This window comes from Copadichromis virginalis, linkage group LG14 (genome assembly GCF_057382275.1).
Source record: "Copadichromis virginalis isolate Kocher_CV1m ecotype Utaka linkage group LG14, C_Virginalis_male_GT1.1, whole genome shotgun sequence".
Taxonomy (NCBI): domain Eukaryota; kingdom Metazoa; phylum Chordata; class Actinopteri; order Cichliformes; family Cichlidae; genus Copadichromis; species Copadichromis virginalis.
This window is the reverse complement of record NC_140631.1, coordinates 33695196-33720245: the sequence shown is the minus strand read 5'-3', so window position 1 is coordinate 33720245 and position 25050 is coordinate 33695196. Positions and strand designations below refer to the sequence as shown.

Below are 25050 nucleotides of genomic sequence, written 5' to 3'. Positions count from 1 at the left end.
ATAAAGACATGCTGTGGACCAACGACAGAGATTAATGACAGGTACGATTCAATGCAGAGAGGTCTATTAACACATAGTGAGTGAGAAAGGTGACTGGAAAGGAAAAACTCAATGCATCCTGGGAATCCCCCCAGCTGTGTACATCAATTGCAGCATAACTAAGGGAGGATTCAGGGTCAGCCCTAACTATATGCTTTAGTAAAAAGGAACGTTTTAAGCCTAAACTTTACTGTCTCTCTCCCAAATCCAAACTGGGAGCCTGAAGGCTCTCCCTCCCATTCTACTTTTAAATACTCTAGGAACAACAAGTAAGCATGCAATGTGAGAGCGAAGGTTATTAAGATAAGATGGGGCCTGATTATTTAAGATCTTGTATGTGAGGAGCAGGATTTTGAATTCAATTCTGGATTTAACAGGACGCCAATACAGGAGAAATATTCTATCTCTTTCTACTCCCTGTCAGTACTCTTGCTGCAGCATTTTGGATTAACTGAAGGCTTTTCATGGAGTTTTTAGGACAGCCTGATAATAATGAATTACAGTAGTCCAGCCTGGAAGTAATAAATGCATGCCTTATTGGGTTTAAGGGACAACAATTCCTCCCACGGTTGGACATTTGGATGAAGAGGGTAGGAGGGGAAGAGAGCAGAAGTACAATGCCGTGCTTGAAAGTAACGAAATAGATGGGTAGCCATCTACCCATCTCTGTTTTCAGACCTGAACAAAGTTCTGAAATGTTTCCCTCCCCACAAAAATAATATCACTACCTGATCTAACTTTTTGAAAAAAGTACAAAATACAGGAATACTCCATCCATCCATCTTCATCCGCTTTATCCGGGGCCGGGTCGCGGGGGCAGCAGCCTAAGCAAAGAGGCCCAGACCTCCCTCTCCCCAGCCACCTCCTCCAGCTTATCCGGGGGAATACCAAGGTGTTCCCAGGCCAGCCGAGAGATATAATCTCTCCAGCGTGTCCTGGGTCTGCCCCGGGGCCTCCTCCCGGTGGGACATGCCTGGAACACCTCACCCAGGAGGCGCCCAGGGGGCATCCTTGTCAGATGCCCGAACCACCTCAGCTGGCTCCTTTCGATGTGGAGCAGCAGCTGCTCTACTCTGAGCCCCTCCTGGATGGCCGAACTTCTCACCCTATCTCTAAGGGAGAGGCCAGCCACCCTTCGGAGGAAGCTCATTTCTGCCGCTTGTATCCGCGATCTCGTTCTTTCGGTCACTACCCACAGCTTGTGGCCATAGGTGAGGGTAGGGACGTAGATCGACCGGTAAATTGAGAGCTTCGCTTTTACACTCAGCTCCCTCTTCACCACGACGGACCGGTGCAGCGTCCGCATTACTGCAGCTGCAGCCCCAATCCGTCTGTCGATCTCCGGCTCCCTTCTCCCATCACTCGAGAACAAGACCCCAAGATACTTGAACTCCTCCACTTGGGGCAGGAACTCATCCCCGACCCGGAGTGGGCACTCCACCCTTTTCCGGCTGAGAACCATGGCCTCAGATTTGAGGCCATGGTTCTCAGCTACAGGAATACTCTGAAACAAAAACGCTTTTAAATTAACATAGGGTTTAGAGATCAGGCACCTGTCCGGGACAGAAACAGGTTAACTGGTTAGCAAGGTTGGACATGGACAAATAAGATTTTAAAGTTGTCGAAATTGTGTAGGGATGACTGGTACCAGTGGAGGATTACGTAAAGTGTGTCATGGAAACGTTGAATAATGTGTCTTGGCATTTGGTGTCTTTTGTTATACGTATAAATGTGTGAATATATAGTGAAGTTTAAATTGTCCTTTGGATGCATGGGCAGAAGTGCATATTGTTTTGAAGGTGTGACATAGAATGGTGTGATAAGGGTGAGAAGAGCTACTAAAAGACCTGAGTGAATTGTGCTAAAATGGTGCTGAAAGTATTGTGTGAATTGTGCTGCAGAGCTGAGCTAAAAGAATTTTGATGTGAGTTGAAAAACGGTGTTAATTTTGCTGAAGATTTGTGCCAAAGGAATTCTGCTAACCACGCTGAGGACTTTAATGTGAAGGATTTCTTTTTGTGAATGCTTGCAAGTGTAAAGACCTGAGTATATACTTGTGTGAAACTTTTCAGTTTTCTGTGTGTGGCTGAGGGTGCATTCTTTTTATATTAAAAGTGAGTAGAATTACAGAGGGTACAGTATACAGAGTGTGAACATAGAACAAGAGTTCGATTAGGCTGTAGAAACTGATCAAATTCAGTGAAGTGAAGAGGGTGTGTATGAAAACCGCTGTGTGTGTGTGTGTGTGTGAGACTGAGGGACCCACTGCTGCACATCATCTCTGAGGCTTTGCACCCCTGATGATCCACCAGGACAAACTCAGCAGTGTGGAAGGAAGAGGAGGAGGAACAGCCAGCAGCAGCTGACAGATGGAGAGAATAGACAGACTTTCCCCTGTTTGTGAAGGACTGCTAGGAAAGTTTAAAAGAACTAATTGTATGTCCTGAATCAGTCTTATTAGGTAATGTTCAAATAATTTTATCATTCCAGTGTTTTCAGTGTGGGAGAAAGTACTCAGGGCCTTCAAGTTAAACACTATGAAAGGCAGTAACAAGTTTAATATTCAGAAACCTAAAGTATATATCGGCAGCAGAATGGATCTAAAAATAAATGTTTGTTTCAGTTCTATGAAGCTTTGAGTATTTTGGATTTGCAGTACTGCTGTGTTTGTTGCATCATATTGCTGTAATTGTTTATATGCTTTATATATTCTGAGATATAGTGTTACATCATATTCTATAAGGATGTTATGTGTTTGTATACTTTCTGCCCAGTTTGACCCATTTAGCAGAAGTTAGCCTGTTTAAGGCTCTGATATCTATTCTGTATGACTTAAAGCAGTTATGAGATGGTATGATTTTCTCACCCAATAAAGGAATATTTAATATATCAGTCTACTTTTCATTGTATCAGCAACAGTTATCACAGCCAGGGTTTTAATAGTTTTGCAATTATCATTAGTTTTTATTTTTATTTAGATTTGACTTCAGATTTTCAATTTTATATCAGTTTTAATTAGTTTTTACCAATTGTTTGCTAGTTTAGTTTAGTTTTTATTTTTTTTGAAAATCCTTAGTTTCAGTTTAGTTTTGATTAGTTTCAGTTATAGGTTTAGTTGTGTTTGCAATAATTAAGTGTAACAAAATCCCAGTTTCATCATATCAGTCATTCTCTTCTGCTTATCCTTGGGTATGTTGCTATTCCAGCTACCATACCCTGCACCCTGGACAGGTCGCCTGTCTGTTGCAGGGCTAACATGCCGAGACAGACAACTCACATTCCCAGCTATGGGTTCTTTAAATAAATAAATAAATAAAGGCAGATGAACAACCACTGATACCAGGCAACTTTAAAATGTATATCTTGGCCCCAATGAGACTATTAACTCTTGCAGCACCGGTGTTCGTAATTTTGGTTCAAGTGAATTGATAAACTTTTTGAAAGCAATTGACTCACACAGTTGTGTAGATATCCCAGTCCTGTTGTCTCGGGATGCATCACGCTGCCTTGCCTGGGGTTAGCTTCTGTTTTCTGGGGATGAGGGTTGAGTGTGCTCCCTTACCTTCTCAAGGTAAGCTAGGTTAGCCTTCTTGTGTGAGCTTTTCAAGTGCACTTTAAGGTTTGTGGGATTTTTTTTCCCTTTAGAAATGTCCCTCATAATTTGTCTCTTTCCACTACAAGACACTTGCTTTATCCAAAACACAGTCATATTCAAAGTAATCCCAAATTGGACTCTGGCGCTTTCTCCCGACTTTTCCTGACACGATTCTGCGCGTGGACGGAGCAGCAACACAGACGACTCGACTAACGTACTTGCCACCTGCTGGCATAATTAGACAGCAAGAAAAAAATCTGGAAACTAAACTTCATTTTCACCCTTGACTATTGTATGACACGCACACATGAATGAAAACTAAACACATTTTTGCTATAAATTCATTTAATTTTAGTTAGTTTTGTGAACATTCATTACAGTTTTAGTTAGTTTTCCTTTTTTTGTTTTTATTTTTATTTCCGCTAACGAAAATTTTTTTTTACTTCTAGTTTTCGTTATTTCGTTAGTTTTCGTCAAGGATAATAACCTTGATCACAGCTCATACATTTTGTTTTTACACATATGTAAGCACTAGGGGTGCAACGATACACAAAATTCACAGTTCGGTTCGATACTTTGGAGTCACGGTTCGATATTTTTTCGATACAAAAAAATGTTCATGCCTTTTTAATTTGTCATTTATTAAAATTATAAATATATATTTTAACTCAAAAGTACGTTTTTTTTTTAATGTAATGTTGCTAAAACAAAATTTAAAAAAAAAAAATCTATCTGATTGAGAAATCACTCATCTTTGGAAAAGACAGTTTATTACAGAGAAATGGCTCTTTCCAAAATAAAAGCTATACTATACGCTTCTTCTGGGTTATATTCTGAGCAGCATATTAAACATATCAGGTCCCCATAAGGAGAATCATGTGCTAACGGCTGTCTAAATGACTCGGGTAAAGTTTGTAGCATGCGTGCTTGTTGTTTTTGTCTGCTTCCACTTGTCTTTGCACTAGGATGATGTCGGTGTAAATGTGCAGTGATATTCGTTGTGTTCACACTAGTGCTGTCAGCGTTAATCTCGTTAAAATGACATTAACGCCATAACATAGCAAATCTCCTTTAACGAGTTACTGTGGATCGCCCCGTGCGTGGGGCTGGACAGCGTCAACACATTAACAAACTAACTGCGCTAACGCACTATTTCCCACCAATTGAGCATTGCGTGGCACATCCGACATACGGTTTTACTTTTGTCCATGACGCGCTTACCATCAGGGTCATGCGTCACATGAAAACCAAGATAGTTCCAAACGCCAGATCTGAATGAGGGTGGGGGAGGTTCAATTTCGAGCTTAGCTTCTGTCTTGCTAGCTTGCGCTGCGCTCAGTGGATCTGCACTCGACAGTGCAGCCTAGGCAGAGTAGTCAAACGCAGATTCACTGAGCAGTCAACACAGACAGCATCGTCAGAAGAAGAGTTGATAAAATAAATAAAATTTTTTGTATTGTTCGATACATATGCGTACCGAACCGAAAGCACTGTATCGAACGGTTCAATACTGATACGAGTATTGTTGCACCCCTAGTAAGCACTGAGCCAAATTTAGTAATGCCAAATTTTGTCTCTTATATATGATACATCTATACATACACTGTCAAAGATACTTGACTTTGAGTGAAGATTTAAGGTGATAGGAAATATAAATAACTGCAATCTAATTGAATAATAATTGAATCTTTGACACGGAGTTCAAGCTCACTGCTGTAATAACCAATAATGACTAATATAATAACTTTAACCCTCTGGGGTCGCCGGATGCGCTGGCGCATCAAAATCACATGACCAATTTAAGACGACACAGCTACAAAATGCAGCGATTCGGAGTCTCTATTTCAACTTGGGTCGAAAGTGCCGACTTCAAACTACATAGCAGTTTTTGAATTGTGTCGATGGGCCACGTAAAACCAGAGTTATGATAAAAAATACACGCAATGTTTTTTTCTGAACAAAACAGTGGTGTTTACAGTGGGAAGAACGGTAAAAACAGCGTTTTCTACAGACAGCGCTAGCAAACACTCTCCCTCTGCTAGTGAAAAAAGAAAAAGAAAAAACACCCCTTCCCTATTGGTGTTAGACTTTACCATGTCAGCCAATCAAAAAAATGATAAGGCAACATGTGGCACTTGGTTGTTTAGGGAGAAGGAGAAGTTTTTCGGAGTGACACCTGCGACGGAAAGCGGTCAAGCGAAAGAAAGAGAGCGAGCGAGTTTTCATATGTGAGACATTAGTGACGTTTAGCGTGTTTGGAGGCTATAGTTAGTTTGTTGTGTAATTATTGTTTCGTATTGTGTGTCAGTTATACTGCTGAATTTCACATTTTCTCCAAAAAAAAGCCGTCAAAGACAGATTCCAGTGTAAACGCTGTTCCCACATGAAAAACTGGACTGATGCACCTCCTGCTGTCAGACCTGCAGGATTTAGGCCTTTGGTGTTCTCCTCTGTCTTATACTGAACACAAACTACATTTTTTGGACTGGCACAAATAATTTGTGTGCCTTCTTATTTGATGCAGCACACCTGATTGTTCTGTAAATAGATTTAAATGGTTATATCACAACGCCTGAGGCCTTGGCTGCATTTTTAGGTAAATAGTACCATATAACTTTGTTGTTTGCAAAACTTTGTATATTTCTAAAAATTATGCACATTTCTATTTGCATTTCAAATTATGAAAATGATTCGTTAAACATGTTTGTGGGTTTTACAGTAAGAAATATAACTTTTTTCTACTTTGATTTTAAATTTTTTGTCTTAATTTAGATCAACTGTGGCAATATAGTATACCAAAATGAAAAAATAACTCAAATTTCAGACATTTGAGGTTGTGCTGAAAAAAATGGTACCAAACAAGGCAAGAAAAACACATTTTAAAGGTGAAATATAGAGGTAAAATCAAAAGTAGTCAAAAACGGCCAATTATACCCTGGATCCCAGAGGGTTAATATTGGCCATATTATATTTATATTACCAAAGTGAGATGACTTAAGTCTCATGAACAATATTAGCTAATTGTTATTTACTAGCTAATCTTAAAATGACTGTTCGGTACAGAAATGAAGCCCAACAATCATGTTTTTACAGTCCTGTGGTCTCAGCCTTAGATACTTATCAAATCACACAAAGCTCATGTAGAAACAAACAAACAAATTAACAAAATATTGTGGCATGCAGAGGAATCTTAACAAAGAAGCTCACAGAGAGAGATTGAGCTTGTTATTCAACCCCAAGCTGGTAGGGGGAGCTCTTTATTAAAACACTTGCCGGTGCTACAATGTGCCTCAAGGTTCAACAACAGCACAACAGAAGTCACTCATGGTACAGCACTCTCTCTACAAAACAACAACTGTCAGTGACTCTGCACCACAGCGTAAACACAACATTCAAGATAACAGTTAAAAGTAACGTAACCATAAACAATAAAACAAGAACATCTAAACAGCAGCACATGTCCCAAGGCATGATGGGAGAGAACTAGCTGCTCCCCCAACACGCCACACAGCCCCCACCTGAGTGGTTAGCTGTCCCCAGCAACCGGCATGTCCATAGCAAAGTCTCTGAGGTGTTGGGGAAGGCGACGGCGTCGTTGAGGACGTTCCGTGGGTCCCCCAGCCGCCTCTCAGGCCAGGTTGGGGGCCTGCAGTTGAAGCTGGGACCCTGACTCCTCCCTGGAAGGACTCAAGAGCTGATAGGGTGCCAGGCGATCACGATGGAGTACGACCACCCTGTTCCGTTTGACCAACCGCACCCTGTAGACCACGTCGGACAGCCTTTCGAGAACGGTGCAGGGTCCAACCCACTGGGTCATCAGTTTGGGAGAGAGCCCTTTCTTCCTCTCTGGGCTGTAGACCCACACATGCTGACCTGGCGAGAATCCTTCCCCCTTGCAGCGGGTATCATAAGCTCGCTTCTGCCGGGAGCCTGCATCTCGGAGAGCCTGCCTGGTCAACTGGTGCACCTCCCGTAGCCGGGCGAGGAGTTTGTGGAGGTAGTCCAACCCGGGGTCCCCGCACACTTCCGGCCCGGGGGGAGATCCAAACACCAAGTCCACTGGGGTACGAAGCTCATGACCAAACATCAAGGCCGCTGGAGTGCACTTAGTGGATTACTGGACTGCAGAACAGTAGGCCATTAGGACCAAGGGAAGGTGTTGATCCCAGTCACGCTGCTGGCGGGAGGTCAGGATAGCAAGCTGGGTGGCCAGGGTGTGGTTGAAGCGTTCCACCAACTCATCGCTTTGGGGGTGCAGTGGCATCGCCCGGGTCTTCCTGATACACAGCCGCTGACAGACCTCCATGAACACCGCAGCCTCAAAATTCCGGCCCTGGTCGCTGTGCAGTTCCTCTGGTACCCCGAACCGGCAGAACATCTCGTTGACCAGAAGCTCAGCAGTGGTAACAGCACTCTGGTCAGGGACTGCATAGGCCTTAGGCCACTTAGTGAAGTAGTCCATGGCAACCAGGACGTAGCGGTTCCCCTGGTCAGTGGTGGGGAAGGGTCCCAGGATGTCCACACCAACCCGCTCCATGGGAGCCCTCACCTGATACTGCTGCAAGGGGGCATGAGAGCGTTGGGAAGGCCCTTTCTGAGCCGTGCAGGCATTGCACCGATGGACATGGAGCTCTACGTCCTGGCGACACCCGGGCCAGTAGAACCGAGACCGGAGTCGCCGCAGAGTCTTGGTAACTCCAAAGTGTCCTGCCCCCACCGCACCATGGACTAGCTGGAGGACCCTGGAACGCAACTGTTGAGGTACCACGAGCTGGAAAACCTCACGGTGACCCCCGGGAGCCTGCCAGCGGCGATAGAGGAGGCCGTTTCGGTTTGTGAGTTTGGCCCATTGGGAGTAGAGAGCCTTGGTCTCGATGTCCAGTGCAGATACTTCTGACCATTATGGTCTCTAACCGGCTTCAATCCAACATTGAACCTGGGAAAGGGCAGGGTCTTGGTTCTGGTCGCGTTGCAGCTGCTGGGGATCCATGGCCTCCAGATCCTCGGTATCCCCTGCGGCGGACTGGACCTGAAGTCTGCTACAATGCCCACCCGGAACAGAGTCATTCTCAGGGCCGCCCTGTGGTGACGCGATGACTGAAGACATGCCCTCCCGGTCCTCCAAGCGTTGGCAGTACCTGCACTGTTTTTCCTCACAAGGGCGTCGGGAGAGGGCATCTGCATTGGTGTGGAGACGTCCCACCCGGTGACGAACCTCAAAGTGGTAATCTTGCAATGTCTCCAACCACCGGGCTAGCTGTCCCTCCGGTTCTTTAAAGCTGAGCAGCCAAGTGAGGGACGCATGGTCTGTGCGCAGGAGGAACTTCTTCCCGTAGAGGTAGGGTCCGAAATGGCGGAGACCCAGGATGATGGCCAGCAGCTCTCAACGGGTGACAAAATAGTTCCTCTCCGGTCTGCTGAGGGAATGGCTGTAGTAGGAGATGACCCGCTCCCCCTCAGGGCCTTCCTGCGACAGTACAGCCCCCACACCCGTGTTGCTGGCATCGGTGTCTACGACAAAAGGAAGCTGAAGGTCTGGGTAGGCTAGCACCGGTTCCTCAACCAGTGAAGATCGGAGCCGATCAAATGTCACGGCACAGTCCTCACTCCAGTGGAACTCCCGGCCCTTCTGTGTGAGCCAGTGCAGGGGCTTGCAATGGTAGCAAAGTCCTTGACAAAACACTGGTAGTATGATGCCAGGCCAAGGAAGCTCCGCAACTCAGCAGTGTTGCCCGGAATGGGCCAGTCCTTCACAGCAGCCACATTCGCCGGGTCAGTGGAAACCCCTGCTCCGCTGACAACGTGACCCAAGAAGGTCGTCTCCTTTCGGAAGAGGTAGCACTTTTTGGGGTGGAGATGAAGGCCAGCCTGGCGGATAGCATGGAAAACAGCAGTCAGGTTAGCCAAGGCTTTCTTGAAGTCTGTCGCGTGAACGAGGTGGTCATCCAGGTAGACCACATAGCGGTCGCCGGGAATGTCAGCCAGAACCCTCTCCATTAGGCGCTCGAATGTGGCTGGGGCATTGCAGAGGCCGAAGGGCATCACCTTAAACTGCCACAGTCCCTGGCCAATGGAGAAAGCAGTCTTTGGGCGGGCCTCTGGTGTCAGCTCCACCTGCCAGTAGCCACTGTGCAAATCGAGGGAACTGAACCAGCAGGACCCAGCAATGTCGTCGAGGGCATCAGCAATGGGTAGGAGTCCTTGTGTGTGATGCTGTTGAGTAGACAATAAACGATAGTCCGCCAGGTACCATCCTTTTTCCGAACCAGTACAGCCGGGGCTTCCCATGGGCTGTTTGAGGGTTCGATGATGCCATTTCCCTGATCTTCTGCTCTGCTGCAGCACGCTTGGCAAGGGTGGAGGCGGATGGGTGGAGAGGCCCCTTCCACTGCCAGCGGCGACAGGTCCTCAGGCTTCCTGACGCTGGCTGAAAAAGTGGAGGCAGGCAGCGGGACTTCCTTGGTGGCGTGGAGCTTCAGAGCCTCCGTGCCCAGGTAAAGGATTGCTCGGGACATGTCCACTGTGGCCTCCCATTTGGCTAGCAGGTCCAGACCAATGATGCATTGGTCCTGGATGCTGGCTAGCCAGAACTGGTGGTCCACAGTGCAGTTAGCAACAGTCACCGGGAGGGATCTTTCCCCCTTAACTTTGGCACGCTCCCCTGTGACTGTGGTGATGTGGAGCTGAGTAGGCTGCCAACCCTGCGGTCTTGGGCCGTCAGTACCAGGAAGGACTCCGGCCTGTACCAAGGAAAGCGTGGATCCAGTGTCTACCAGGGCTCTACAGGTGGTGCCGGCAAGGTCACAGTCCAGATACAGTCCCCGTGTCTGGCCGAGCCGGCCAACCCGCAAGTGTGATTCGGAGGACAGAGTGGTAGGGGTGGCAGTTCCTCCATTGTGCCACCCCGCCTTAGTTTAACGGCAGCTGGGGTGCCAGGCTTCATGGGCTTGGTGCTGGACAGTAGCGTGCGATGTGGCCTGGTTCTCCGCACCGATGGCAGTTGCCCCTGGATTGGCCTCCTGCTTGTCTATTCCCTCGCCGAGATCGCCAGGGTGGTGTGATGGTGGTTTGGAGGGCCTCCTCCTCCTGGTTGCTCCTTTCGTAGTCCGTTTAGCGCACTCGGTGACTTGTGCCAGGGCTGCATGCACCTGGGCTGAGCACATGCTCCACTTTTTCGGCCTCAGTTAGAGCGGCTGCCAGGGTTTCTGGTGCATGCAGACGGATGTGCTCTTGTAGTCGTTTTGGCTGGAGACCCCGGACGAAAGCCTGGAGAGCAAGCTCTTCTTGTGCTGCAGCATCAAAAGCAGGGTACCCTCTTCGTGCATAAAGACGTAGGTCGGCAGCATAGGCACCCAGACTCTCCTGTTGTCTCTGTGGGCGGCTAGCAAGTTTATCTCGGGCATCATCTGCATGTGTACGGAGGCCAAACCTGCTCTGCATCACTCTGGGAACAGCAGGTCAACTTAAACGCTCTTCTGGCTGAAGCTCTGTGAGGATCTGCAGGGCCCTGCCTTCCAAGGCGAGGGCGACTTGGACAGCTGTCTCTTCTGTTGACCATCCGTTTAGCTGAGCAGCCAGCTGTACCTGGATAAGGTAGGTCTCTGGAGGTGCCTCCCCATTATAGCGTGGCAGCTTCATGCTCCCCTGGACAGGAGCCCCTGATGGCAGCGGCGGCTGCTTGGTCCAGGAGGCAGTTGGCGTTGTCCCCCTCGGCTGCCAGTAATGACGGTGTGCTGCTCCCAGGCATCACAATGAGTGGAGGCTGGCTGGCTGCTCGTGGTCTTGGAGCCTGCAGCATGCCTTGGCGGCTCCGACAGCTTCCAAGTGGGTGGGGGTGTGAGGCTCCATCTGGTAAGCCCAACAGATCTTCCCCTGGTTGGCTTGCTGCTGCCCAGGGCTCTACCTGCTTCTCGCGGTGTGCTCCATTCACCACTTCCAGGCGAGTGATAAGCTCCTCTTAACAAAGAAGCTCACAGAGAGAGATTGAGCTTGTTATTCAACCCCAAGCTGGTAGGGGGAGCTCTTTATTAAAACACTTGCTCGTGCTACAATGTGCCTCAATGTTCAACAACAGCACAACAGAAGTCACTCATGGTACAGCACTCTCTCTACAAAACAACAACTGTCAGTGACTCTGCACCACAGCGTAAACACAACATTCAAGATAACAGTTAAAAGTAACGTAACCATAAACAATAAAACAAGAACATCTAAACAGCAGCACATGTCCCAAGGCATGATGGGAGAGAACTAGCTGCTATGTTCTCCTTCATTTCTGTCAAACAAAGCTGTATGAAATGTTTCCAGCTGTAAGTATCATGGTTGCTAGGCAACCTGGGCAGTGCGACGGAGGCTAGACCGTCCCATTTCGCAAGCCTACAAGCCTCGCACTTCCGGCCTTAGCGGTCTTTGAGAATCAGAATCAGAATACTTTATTGGTCCCTAGGGGAAATTATTTTTCGTTACAGTGCTCCATTATAAACAAACATTAACAAAGACAGACAATACACTAACTAAGAATAGCACAATATATACAGGCATATATATACATAAAAGTCACTTATTAATAAAAAGCTGAAAAAGAACATGTGCAAGAAGGGTGTAGCTGTTGCAGTAAACAGTGTGTTAAGTGGATGAGTTGTACAGAGAGATGGCCACAGGCAGGAATGATTTCCTGTGTCGTTCAGTGGTGCTTTTCGGTAATCTCAGTCTTTCACTGAACGTGCTTCTGTGACTGACCAGCATGGAGTGGGTGGGAGGTGTTATTGTTATCTAACATTGTCTTTATCTTGGACAGCATCCGCCTCTCCAACACCACCTTGAGGGAGTCCAGCTCCATACCCACAACATTACTGGCCTTACAAATCAGTTTATCGAGTTTGTTGGCATCTGCAACCCTCAGCCTGCTCCCCCAGCATGCAACAGCATGAGGATCGCACTGGCCACAACAGACTCATAGAAAATCCTGGGCATTTTCTGGCAGATGTTGAAGGACCTCAGTCGCCTCAAAAAATAGAGACGACTCTGGCCCTTTCTGTAAAGTGCTGTGGTGTTTTTAGCCCAGTCCAGTTTATTGTCAATGTGTACTCCAAGATATTTATAGTCCTCCACAATGTCAACACTGACCCCCTGGATTGGAACAGGGGTCAAGTGTCTCCTGGTCTTCCTGAAGTCCACTATCAATTCCTTGGTCTTTGCCATGGTGTTGAAAGCACTGGAAAAGTCAAAAAACATGACCCTCACAGTGCTTGCTGGCTGGTCCAGATGGGTGTAGACACGATTTAGCAGGTAGATGATGGCGTCCTCTGTTCCGAGACGAGGCTGATATGCAAATTGAAGGGGATCCAGATGTGGGCTGACAATGGGTTGCAGCTGCTCCAGGATGAGCCTTTCCAGGGTCTTCATGATGTGGGAGGTCAGTGCCACGGGCCTGTAACACTGGGGGCCACTGAAACGTGGCGTCAATATAAACAGAAAATAAGCACTAAGAATATATATTTTACCTTAACAGTACATTTCCATATTTTTATATCTATTAGATAAAATCTGATACTTGCGAGATTTTATTCAAGCATTACTTTCCAGAAAGGGATGTGCACAGGCTAAATCCTGAGCAGATCTGAAGCATTAGAAGCCAAAATGAGCATAACATAATCAGTCATACAGTACGTCACACATAGTCACAGATAGTTTCAATATAAACAACTCTGCAGTGTGCTCTGCCTAGTTTCACTTCCTCTCTATATCCTGTTGTTTCGCAGCGGTGCACAAAGCGTCGCTTGCAGTTTCCTGTCTTAAACAGTACTCTGTGACCTTTAGCACACATTGTAACTCAAAGTGGCGTTTTACTACACCGGCCTATATAAAACAATATAAACAGAAAATAAGCACCAAGAATATATATTTATTCCATGACATAGTTCTTATTTTCTTTAATATGATGAATAATAAGATTCCTTAGTTTTACAGATAGCTTTGTTATAGAGCAACAAACTCTTTATGAGCTAAATAAAATTTTTAAGTAGTAAGACGACATTTGATCTCAAGTTTTAGGGTTATCTGCTATAAGCTATGCATTTCACATTTATACGAGGGAGTCAAGTACTTCTGATTTAAGACTTTTTTTTTCACAGTATCCAGAACTATACAAAGTGAGGATGTAACACTATTAAAGAGATTATTGACTTCTGTGCGGGCTTAGGTAGCTGCTCTTTAACAAATTGTAAAATCTAAAATTGTTTCATAAAGTTGCTTTCACTCTAATATGCAAGCAACTTTATGACACAATCACACATCAAATGCTTGAGGGTCCTGCTTGAGGGTCTTTGCTATTCCTATAACTGTGCTCTTCTGGATAGAAATCTTGGATGTTGTTCCAGGGACTTGCGGTTATAAACCAAGCGGTTTGCCCAAGGAGTGGACTCAAAAGCAGACACACTGGAAAACTATTTACTGAGATTTATTGAACTCCGATAATCACAGGGTAGAGGGGATCTGGAGTAGGAAAACCTAAAGGGGACAACAAGTTGACTGGCACTGGAGAGGGGATCATGAGGGCTGGATAACGGAAGGGAAAGTGGCAACAAAGAACAGAGGAATGAAGGATCTGCAAGAAGATGGAGAAGCTGTTATTGTTATGAGGTAAGGAGCAGGTAACAGAAAGGAGTTTCCTGGTGAGTTTGTTCTTTTGACTTGTAGGTCCCAGCTCAGAGGGCTCTGAGGAGGGAAACTCAGTGGAAGTGTTGAGAGGTAGTTGAGCAGGCAGAGTATCTGGGATGCAGTGTCAGGCCGGAGGGCAGGCAAGCAGGCAGGGAAGGCAGCCAGAGATTTCCAGAGTGGAGGAAAGAAAGATATAGCTACATAGACATTTCACTATAAAAGCTACCTAAAAGTTTTGTGGAAAAATTTCCTTTCCAGATGTAATAATAAATGGAATAAAATACTTTAACTTCCTGCTAATATTAGCTCCATCCTGGCCATGAAGAGGGTGAAATGTTAGATAGATGTAGCGGGACACTTTTAACATGAACCTGGATTTCTTTCATTTTGTGCTTTTTTTTTTTGTTTAATTGATCTAAATAGTCTGCTGAAAACAAACAAAATAAAGGTTATTGTAAGCATGTGAACATTTACAAGGGGATTTTGCGGGGATGACATCATCTTTTTGCAATATCTGATGCAATATGGACATTTCACATTCTTATGTCTAATTTGACTGGAAGAGGGAGCTATCCAATCAAAACATACTGTTCTTCCAAGCCTTAAAGTGAGAAGTTTAAATACTGCTCAGTAAAAGCAAAGGTGTTTGACTGAGCTCAGAGGTGTGAAATCTGATATAGAAGAAAATTGACCACATACTTTATCCATATTTGCTTTGCTTTTTCTTTTCTTCTTCTTCTTCAACTTCCAAACGGAATATGTCTTTACAGAATGCTTCAATCAATGTAACACACTTTATTATAGGTGGTTTTGACACACTCAGTAGACCTATTGCTGTTGGTGTGGTTATCCTAATAACCTATCTTCTTGCTGTTCTTGCCAATATGATAAATATCATGTTTATTATTTCTGACAAGAGATTACATAAACCAATGTATCTTCTGATTTGCAACCTTGCTGTTGTTGATATAGTGTACACCTCCAGTTCCAGTCCAACAATGATTGGGGTTCTACTCGCAGGTGTTAATACTATATCCTATGTGGCATGTTTAATTCAAATGTGTGTTTTCAATTTGGGAACATCGATGGAGTCATTTGTTTTAGCATTTATGGCATTTGATAGATTCATTGCAATAATTTATCCTTTTCAGTATCAACGTTATTTAACAAACACACGTGTTCTTGTTCTTACATTTATCATGTGGTTCATTGCCTGGTGTTTTGCGTTTTATATGCCTGCAACAGTTGTCCCCCTCCCACACTGCAGTTCAAGGCTGAAATACAGCTTCTGTGACTTTGCTGCTGTAATAAGAATGACCTGTGTTAACCCAGAGAAATATTTCAATGAAGTTTCCATTGCAGCATTTTTTATTTTCTTTTTCACTCTCGTTTTTATTTGTCTTTCATATTGTGGAATCTTACTTTTTGTAAAACTATCTTCAAATAATGAAAAAATGAAAATGGGGAGCACTCTTGTGAGTCACTTAATTTGTGTAGTTGTTCATTACTGTCCTGCGTTTGTTCGCATTATGTTCACTAGGTTTGGTGTGGTACTAACTCTTGAGGAACGCCAAGGTTTAGTAATTGGTGCAGTCCTCGGTCCATGTCTTGTAAATCCTTTTGTGTACTGTCTTAGAACAAAAGAAATTAAACAAAAGCTCTTTAAGATTTTCAAAAAGTTTAACACATCTGACTAAAATCTTGTGAACTGAGTGTGCTTATTTATTTTTTATTTTTTTGTAGATAAACAGATGTCGGTGTAAATTTTCAGAACATTATTTCACAAAATGTTTGAAACACCAACCATTCACTTTGATTCTGGCACAGAAGTGAGAATTATTCTACTTGTCGGTTTTAGACAAGATATTTTCCTAACCTTAACTTCAATTCACTTCATACAAAATTTAGAACTAAAGTTTTTGATTTTGTTTTTAATTTAGTTAAACTGTTTATGTGTCTGTGAGCAACAGTATGTTTTTTTTTCCTGCTATGCTGTAAATAATCATATTTTAATGAAGAAAAACTAATCAACTTTAGTAATCATTTATTTGAACTCCCCCATATGGAAAAGATATATATAAATCTTATAAAGTTTGTATCTGTCTTGTGTGAAACTTGTATGAAAAGCATATGAGAGTGAAAACAGATATAAGATCCCTTGAAAAATTATATAATGAAACTTGTATGTTTTGGATACTTACTAAAACAATATATGAAAGTAATGAGAAAGTGGCCACTTTCATGAGTAAATCATGTAAGCCTTATATGATTTACTCATGAAAGTAAAAAAAAAAGTTTTTACTATTTCTTTTCCATATGGGTAATTCTTTTGAATGAATGGAATGAATGAATGGCTCCAACACCAGCCTAACATAGTTTAGATACCTAAGCTAGTGGACTACTGTATTTTGACAGACATTTCAGTTTTGTTTGTTAAGTGATCCTATATCAAAAAGACATCAAACGATCAAAAAAAGTTGCTCTATGTGGGCACACCTGGAAGAAATTCTCTGGCTGGCTGGAGCAGCACCTAATAACCAGCTCGCAAAATTAAAAAAAAAAAAAACCCAAAACAAACAAGCAAACTAGGGCTGTCAATGTTAACACTGTCAACACGGTTAACGCGATTAAAGTTTTTAATATAATTAATCCATCTGGAGCGCAGAATGACTCAAAATCCCTGAAACAAGGACAGGATGCCTGAAAAATAAATTGCTGTTATCAGGATAAAAACAAGCAAAGTCAAGTAGTCAAGTAAGTAATAAATGTTGTGAGCCAATTAAATTAAATTCAACCAGCCCACTGGGGTCTTCCTGGTTAAAGGTTTCATGTTCTCCCTGTGCCTGGGGGAATTCTCTATGGTACTGCAGCTTTCTCCCACAGTCAAGAAAACTTGCATGGAAAGTTAATTATTGGTTCTAAATTGGCCACAAGTATGAAAATATATATGGAGTTGTCTTTCTCTCTGTGTCAGCCACTGTGACTCGCAACCAGTCCAGGGCATTCTTTGCCCTGTCGTGGCTGGGATATGCTCCAGACTTTTAGATAAGTAGAAGGAAATGGATTGATGGGGTTGAGGCATTCTAATCGAAATCAACATGCGCATAACCAAGTTGTCTTTTATTTACCTTTGCAAAGGAGTCAAACAACAGTACAGAGTACAAAAGTAATTTACATTTAATGTCATTCTTAAGGCCCTTTCACATCAGACATGACACGCATTCCAAGCACTGCATTGACCACTAGCTGGAGCAAATAGCTCAAAATTTGTGTTGCGTTGGCTGCCTGCACTCTGCATGTGCGTCATTTTTTGCGCCTGCTGCACATGTTCTAGACGCTCCCTGTCATTTCGAAACACATATCTCTCATGCGTACTTGAATGGAAATATGTAGTTTGAGTTTCATATGATGTCCTAGTACAAAGATTAAGACATTATTGTCATGGGCGGCAATGTTTTTCTTGCGGCAATGTTTTTCTCCTTCATGTCGTGGGATGTCTTAATATAAAACTCCTGCATGGACCTCAGTACATTTTGCTGTGCATTTTATATTGTTTTGCAGCTGACAACAAGTGTGTTTAATATAACATTAATATTATTTCAGATAACAACAAAGGAGTTAATTGAACCTTTTTGATTACATAAACAGAAACCATGCATATTTTACACATATTTACATATTTCACCTTTTAGTGGTGAGTTGGATAAATGTGCAGGATTCTTAACATAATGTTTGCTTCTGTTTCGCCAATAGTGGCACCTCTGATGACGGAGCTAAACTTGCCGTTTTCGCCCAGTTATTGCGCGACCGTGCACTGAAGTGGGCACAAGTCATGTTACTTACTAACCTTGAAATCTCTTACTCAGATTTTTTGGCTAAATTTAAGAATGTTTTTGACAAGGGATCCATAGCAACAGCAGCCTCTCACCAATTACTAAACCTCAATCAAGGTAAGCGGAGCGTGTCCGACTTTTCAATTCATTTTTGGATACTGGTCGAAGAAACAGGTCAGGGTCAGGAAGCAATCAAAAGCACTCTTCTAAATAATGTGTGAGGATGAGCTAATTATGCGTGAACTGCCATTTTCTCTATATGTTCTCATGACTATGCATCCGGGCGGATGATTGCCTCCAGGCTTGCCGGCGTATGCGGGTTCGTGGTTTCTGGGAGCCGCTGGCACCTGTGGACTCACTACCAGGTGACGGAATATCCAAACCCAGACGCACACGTACCGTATTTTCACGACCATAAGACGCACTGTACTAAAAGGCGCAGTCTCAGTTATGTGTGCCATTACTGTATTTAACACACACATAAGGCGCACTGGATTATAGGGCGCATACAAGTACCGTATGCGTATTTAAAAATAAAGCGGGAGCAAACCTGAGTTCGGTACCTTACTCACATTTCTATTACCGGTAATCATCATCATCAACAACACACAAGCATACAAGTGTGCATATTTAAAACTAAAGCAGGAGCAAAACTGAGTTTGGTACTCACATTTTTATTACCAGTAATCGTCATCATCAACAACATACAAGCATACAAGTGTGCATATTTAAAAATAAAGCAGGAGCAAAACAAAGTTTGGTACTCACATTTTTATCATCAATCAAACCCATCGAAGTCCTCATCCTCTGTGTCTGAATTGAACAGCTGCGCTAAATCTCCATCAAACATGCCAAGTTCACTTTCTTCACTGTCAGAGTCACTTTCCGTGCCGTGCGGCTCCTCGGAAATGATGCCGACTTTTGCGAAAGCTCGAACAACAGTGCCAGCAGACATGTTAGCCCAAGCATCTACAATCCATTGGCAAATTGTGGCGTAACTCGCCCGGCACTGCCTTCCACTCTTGGTGAAACTGTGGTCTCCATCGGTCATCCATCGCTCCCAGGCCGCTCGCAGCCTTACTTTGAACGGGCGGTTCACACCGATGCCCAGCGGTTGGAGTTCCTTTGTCAGGCCTCCCGGAATGACAGCAAGCTCACAGTTCATTTGTTTCACTAGTTTTTTCACATCGGCTGTGAGATGGGCACGCATAGAGTCACAGATTAAGAGCGATGGTGATGCGTGGAAAAAACCTCCTGGTCTCCTTACATACACCTCCCTCAGCCACTCTTTCATAATTTCCTCATCCATCCAGCCCTTTTCATTTGCCTTAATGATGATTCCTGCTGGAAACTTCTCTTTAGGCAAAGTCTTTTGCTTAAAAATCACCATAGGTGGCAGTTTCTGTCCATTAGCATGGCAGCCAAGCACAACAGTGAAAGAAGACTTTTCATACCCCGTTGTGCGTATCGCTACCGTGTTGGTCCCCTTCTTCTCCACAGTGTGACTCACCGGGATGTCAAAAGTGAGCGGGACCTCGTCCATGTTTGTGATGTGGCTGGGCTGGATGTTTTTGTCGCCGATGTGTTTGCTGCAGTAGGAGCTCGTTCTTTGCTCGATGATCCACCGCTCGAGTCTTTCCTCCAACTCGGGCCACCTCACCTTATGTCCGCGGAAACTCAGCTGCGTTTTCTTGACCTGCCGGAGCTTGTTTTCTAGCTTCCTCCGTTTGCGAACCATCGATTCGTTAATCTTAAATTCTCTCGCGGCTGCTCGATTTCCATGTTCCTCCGCATAGCTGATGGCCTTCAGTTTAAACTGTGCTTCATAAGCGTGTCTCTTTGCCATTTTCAGGGTTGTTAAAACAATGATGTTCCACATAATGCACATACCTGTCCTTTTATACAGGTATGTGCGATTGTCCGGTATATACGATCAACGCCCACACTTCACACTTTAGCGTTCTCATGGTGTTCTCTACTACGTCCTCCTTACAACACACAGGGCGCACTGCGCTATAGGGCGCGCCATACTTTTTGAAGAAAATCTAAGACTTTTAAGCGCGCCTTATGGTCGTGAAAATACGGTATATGGTGATGGTGAAAAGGGAGAACAGTCCATGCAACTGGGGCGCTCACGACTCACACTTGCACAACATCAACGCCACCTAACCACTGGTGAGGACAAGTGACAGGGTGGCTCTGTCACTTCGTGTTCACTCTCTTTCGGTAGAGTATCACTTCCTGTTCCTGCTCAAACACCGTGGTGTTTTTGAGTGGCTTATCTGCTTAGCAATTTAATTAAAAACTTTTAGATACATTCTTTTTGTCATAGCATAATCTTCACGTGCTTCATCCGAAGCACACTTTCTGTGTACTCACTACCTAATTTATAGCCAAAGTATTCACTCACTGTGTCTTTACTGTTTCGCTAGCTTAGCATAGCTTGCAGCCCACTTGATAGCAGCATGGACTCTTCACCTGTCCCTCCTGCACTTTCCTGCTTATTGTGTCAGATGTTTAGTTACTCCTCGGCCTCCTTTAGCAGTAGTGATACTTGTAACAAATTTAGCATATTTGCTGCTCTGGAGGCCAGGATACCTGAATTGGAGACTCGGCTTCGCACCCTTCATTCACCTGTAGCTAGCTAGGCCTCTGTAGCTGGTGCAGCCAAAGATAGCATAATGATAATAATGGATTGGATTTATATAGCGCTTTTCAAGGCACCCAAAGCACTTTACAGTGCCACTATTCATTCACTCTCGCATTCACACACTGGTGGAGGCAAGCTATGGTTGTAGCCACAGCTGCCCTGGGGCAGACTGTCACCAGGGTGCAGAGGAGGCTACCCCCCCCCCCCCCCCCCCCCCCCCCGTCCCCTTCTGGCTGCCTCTGCCTCAATTTTATCCCACAACTTAGACATTCACATTATTCACACTCTCATTACACATACATATAGGATCTTGGGGGTGGGCACAATCACGGAATCCAAATTACCATCAGGGTGTACACCTCACCCCTGGCGTCGTTGCCCACCTCTCAATTTTAAATACACTTAGACATTGAGGGCTATCAGGAGGGACTATGCGCTTACCTGCTGCTCCTTGGCAGGTAGCTCCATGCCCTCCTGGGTTTTAATTGCACCTTAGAACACACATGCATCAACACTACAATGAGCGGGTGGAGGGAGGTTTGGAGTCTTCTCCCACCCCCATTCTCTGCGGCCTGCTGGAGCGGGAGGGCTAGGTGGAGTTGGCCGTCCGACTGCGGTCTGGAGTGTGGGGCCTCCCTGCTGCTACGGAGTCGGGGTGGTCTGCCTCTCCCCACCGCAGGGAAAAGGGTAACACCACCTGGGTCTGGGTGCAGTTCCCCCCTCCAGGGGCAAGGGTACCTAGACCCGGTTTATAGAGTACGCTTGGGGAGTGTGATCGTGTGTACAGCGTCTCTTTATGTCTGTCTCCACGTTGGTTGAGTGTGGAGTGAGTGCATATGAGAGCATGAGGGGGGGAATGGATGTTTGTGTCTGTGTGTGCCTGTATGTCTGTGTCTATATGTCAGGTTGGGTATCAGACGCCACCTCTCTGGGGACACCTCAGGCCCTCCAAGGTTTGGAGGCCTATCTCCACCTACCACCACTTCCCCTGCCGGTGGCGGACTCCCTCAGGTGTCGGTGCGTTGGTGGTTCTTTGTGTCTGGGGGTGGGCGTCCAGGTACACACCGGCTCACTCCTTGGCGGCCGCTTATCGGGGCCTGGAGCCTGGGGCTCGCTCGGGCCCCTTCGGGAGTGGGGTGCCCCCGGCCTCTCGGCCTGGTGCTCGGTCACTCAGGCACAGCTGGCGGCCGGCGGAGCTCACGGGCGCGTCACTGCAACTCCCCCTGGCTTCTGCTCCGCGGCTGCTGAGTGAACCCTCATCTGGGACTCTCCTCAGCTCTTACTGGAACAGTGGCGCGGCTGCCCCTCTGTTGGTCTTCCATGGTTTCTTGTGTTCTGGGGGCCTCTGGATGTCTGGAGTTTTGATCTCCTCCATACCTGCCTCACACCCTGGAGGACGGGGCTGTGGCCCCCCTACACTCCCTAGCAGATCGTTACATGGAGAAACCTTTGGAATACAAGCGCGCTGATCCACACAGGTATGCACACGGGTGTTCACTGCTCGTAGACCCAAATTACACCTTTCTTGGCTGCTACTTCGAAGCACATCTGTCCTGCGTGCTGCACAACAACATTGAATATTTAGTATTGGTGTTGTGTTTAGTATGTTGCTTTGTTTCTTTTTTTTTTTGTCTTTTTTTGCTTGTTTTCTATTCTTCTCTCAACAGGTGATCCAGGAGATTTTTTTTTCTCCCCCCCTTTCTCACTGTCCCTCTCCCCTTCTGTTTTTCCTTTCCTTCCTCTTTCTTTCTCCCTTTCCTATCTCTCACTCATGTCTGTCCCGTCTGTAACATCTGAAAATAAAATATAATAAATAATAAAAACAAAGATCGACCAAATGGACCAATACGGCAGTGCCACGATGATCCATTTGGCAAAGTAAATCCATTGGGTATCCTTGTTGGTCTTCAGACAACAATTCTGGTGGCTAAAGAACCAAATGGGAAAGGAAAAAAAAAAAAAAAAAGACAGAAGCGAGGCTGCCATATCGCACCATCGGCCCCTCTGGCCAACACCAGTAGGGTAAAGTGTCTTGCCCAAGGACACAACGACCAGGACAGAGAGCCCGGGGATTGAACCGGCGACCTTCTGGTTACAGATACGGTTCCCAACCCCCTGAGCCATGGTCGCCCCTGTAAGCATAGGCCCCGCTAGCTGTTCCCCAGCAGACCCCAAGCACCTGGGGAAAGAGGGCGGCTGGGTGACGGTGAGGAGGAAGCATAGTCTTAAACAGAAGCAAACTAGGGCTTCTGTTTAAGCACTAGTTTGGTGGTGTACCTACATGAACAGGTACACCACCAACCTCTTCATGTGTCTAACCATTTTTCCCCCACTCGGCGACACACCCGCCGGGGGTCAAACTGTGGTAATTGGTGATTCTGTTCTCAGACATGTGAAGCTAGAGACACCGGCAACCATAGTCAATTGTCTTCCAGGGGCCAGAGCAGGCAACACTGAGGGAAATTTAAAACTGCTGGCTAAGGGTAAACGGAAATTCAGTAAACTCATAACTCACATCGGCAGTAATGGCACCTAGTTACACCAATCGGAGGTAACTAAAATCAATATTGAATCTGTGTGTAACTTTGCCAAAACGATGTCGGACTCTGTAACACATTTCATTGCAATGTTGACCCTGTGCTAACTTGCATATGACAAATAAAACTGAAAACTAGTTTTTTCTGGTCCCCTCCCCAATCAGACCAGGAGTGACATGTTTAGCCGCATGTTCTCCTTAAATTGCTGGCTGTCTGAGTGGTGTCCAAAAAATGATGTGGGCTTCATAGATAATTGGCAAACCTTCTGGAGGAAACCTGGTCTTGTTAGGAGAGACGGCATCCATCCCACTTTGGATGGAGCAGCTCTCATTTCTAGAAATATGGACAACTTTATTAAACCCCCCAAAATATGACTATCCAGAGTTGGGACCAGGAAGCAGAGTTGCAGTCTTACATGCCTCTCTGCAGCTTCTCTCCTCCTCTTATCCCCCCAAAACCCATCTCCATAGAGACTGTGTCAGCTCCCAAACATAAAAAAATCACAAAGAAAGAACAATACAGTATCCACATCTGAACCAAAGAGTAAACAGTGAAATGTGGATTATTAAATAGTAGGTCTCTCTCCTCCAGGTCTCTGTTAATACATGATTTAATAATTGATCAACAAATTGATTTACTTTGCCTTACAGAAACCTGGTTGCCTATTAATCAACGAAAAACCAAGACAGACTCTTAATTCATTTCAAAGCCTGATGCTGATGCTTGTTCACCCCAGCTGCAAAACTCAGAAACCAGCATAAAAGCATATAGTTAGGGCTGGACCAGGTGACCCTGAATCCTCCCTTAGTTATGCTGCAATAGACGTAGGCTGCTGGGGGATTCCCGTGATGCATTGATTTTTTCCTTTCCAGTCACCTTTCTCACTCACTATGTGTTAGTAGACCTCTCTGCATTGAATCGTACCTGTTCATACCTGTTCGTACTCTTCATGTTAAAAGGGAGTTTTCCCTTCCTGCTGTCGCCAAAGTGCTTGCTCATAGGGGGTCATATGATTGTTGGGTTTTTCTCTGTATCTATTACTGTACGATCTACTGTGCAATATAAAGCACCTTGAGGCAACTATTGTTGTGATTTGGCACTATATAAAGAACATTTAATTGAAATTGAATTGGCGTATTGAGTCTGTGTTTGGGTCCTGCCTCCATGCAAACTCCGTCTGAACCAAAGTTTTCAGTTGCCTGATCCCACTTATTGAATCAGTCACTCTTTTGGCAAAACCATAAGCACTTTTCACCTGTGTAAACACATCTTGCAACACATTGTCATTGTGATGCACCTGTGTTGCATAATGGTGAGCACAGGTGGCAAAAGTCAAACACAATTAAAGCTCAGGTGTAACCAGTTGAACACAACAACTCAAAATTTATCACACTTGTGGCTAATGATGTGAGGGTACATATCAGCCAGAGCACTGGTTTGTGAGGCACTACAATGGATAGAAATCCAAGAAGAGGAGTTTGTGTGAGAGAAAGTTGAGCAGGTCAAGGTGGTGGAGGGGGTCATCGAGGACAAAGAACAGTAGTATCAGATGAAATCAGAGCTACTGTGATTGACCATGTTCTTGTCCATGGTATGACAATGAAGAAGGCCGGACAAAGGGTACAACCAAACATCAGTAGATTCACCGTGTCTCTCTAAGAGTTACCTGTCAATGCAATGCAATGTCACATTGCACATGTGTGCTGCCATCAGCAATCATGGTGTTGTCCACCATCA

The 25050-nt window shown here is 45.1% G+C and overlaps 1 pseudogene; it reads left to right on the top strand.

The window, feature by feature from the left end:
• The first annotated feature begins 22898 nt into the window (after positions 1 to 22898).
• Positions 22899 to 23878, top strand: LOC146694394 (uncharacterized; annotated as a pseudogene).
• The last annotated feature ends 1172 nt before the right edge of the window (positions 23879 to 25050 follow it).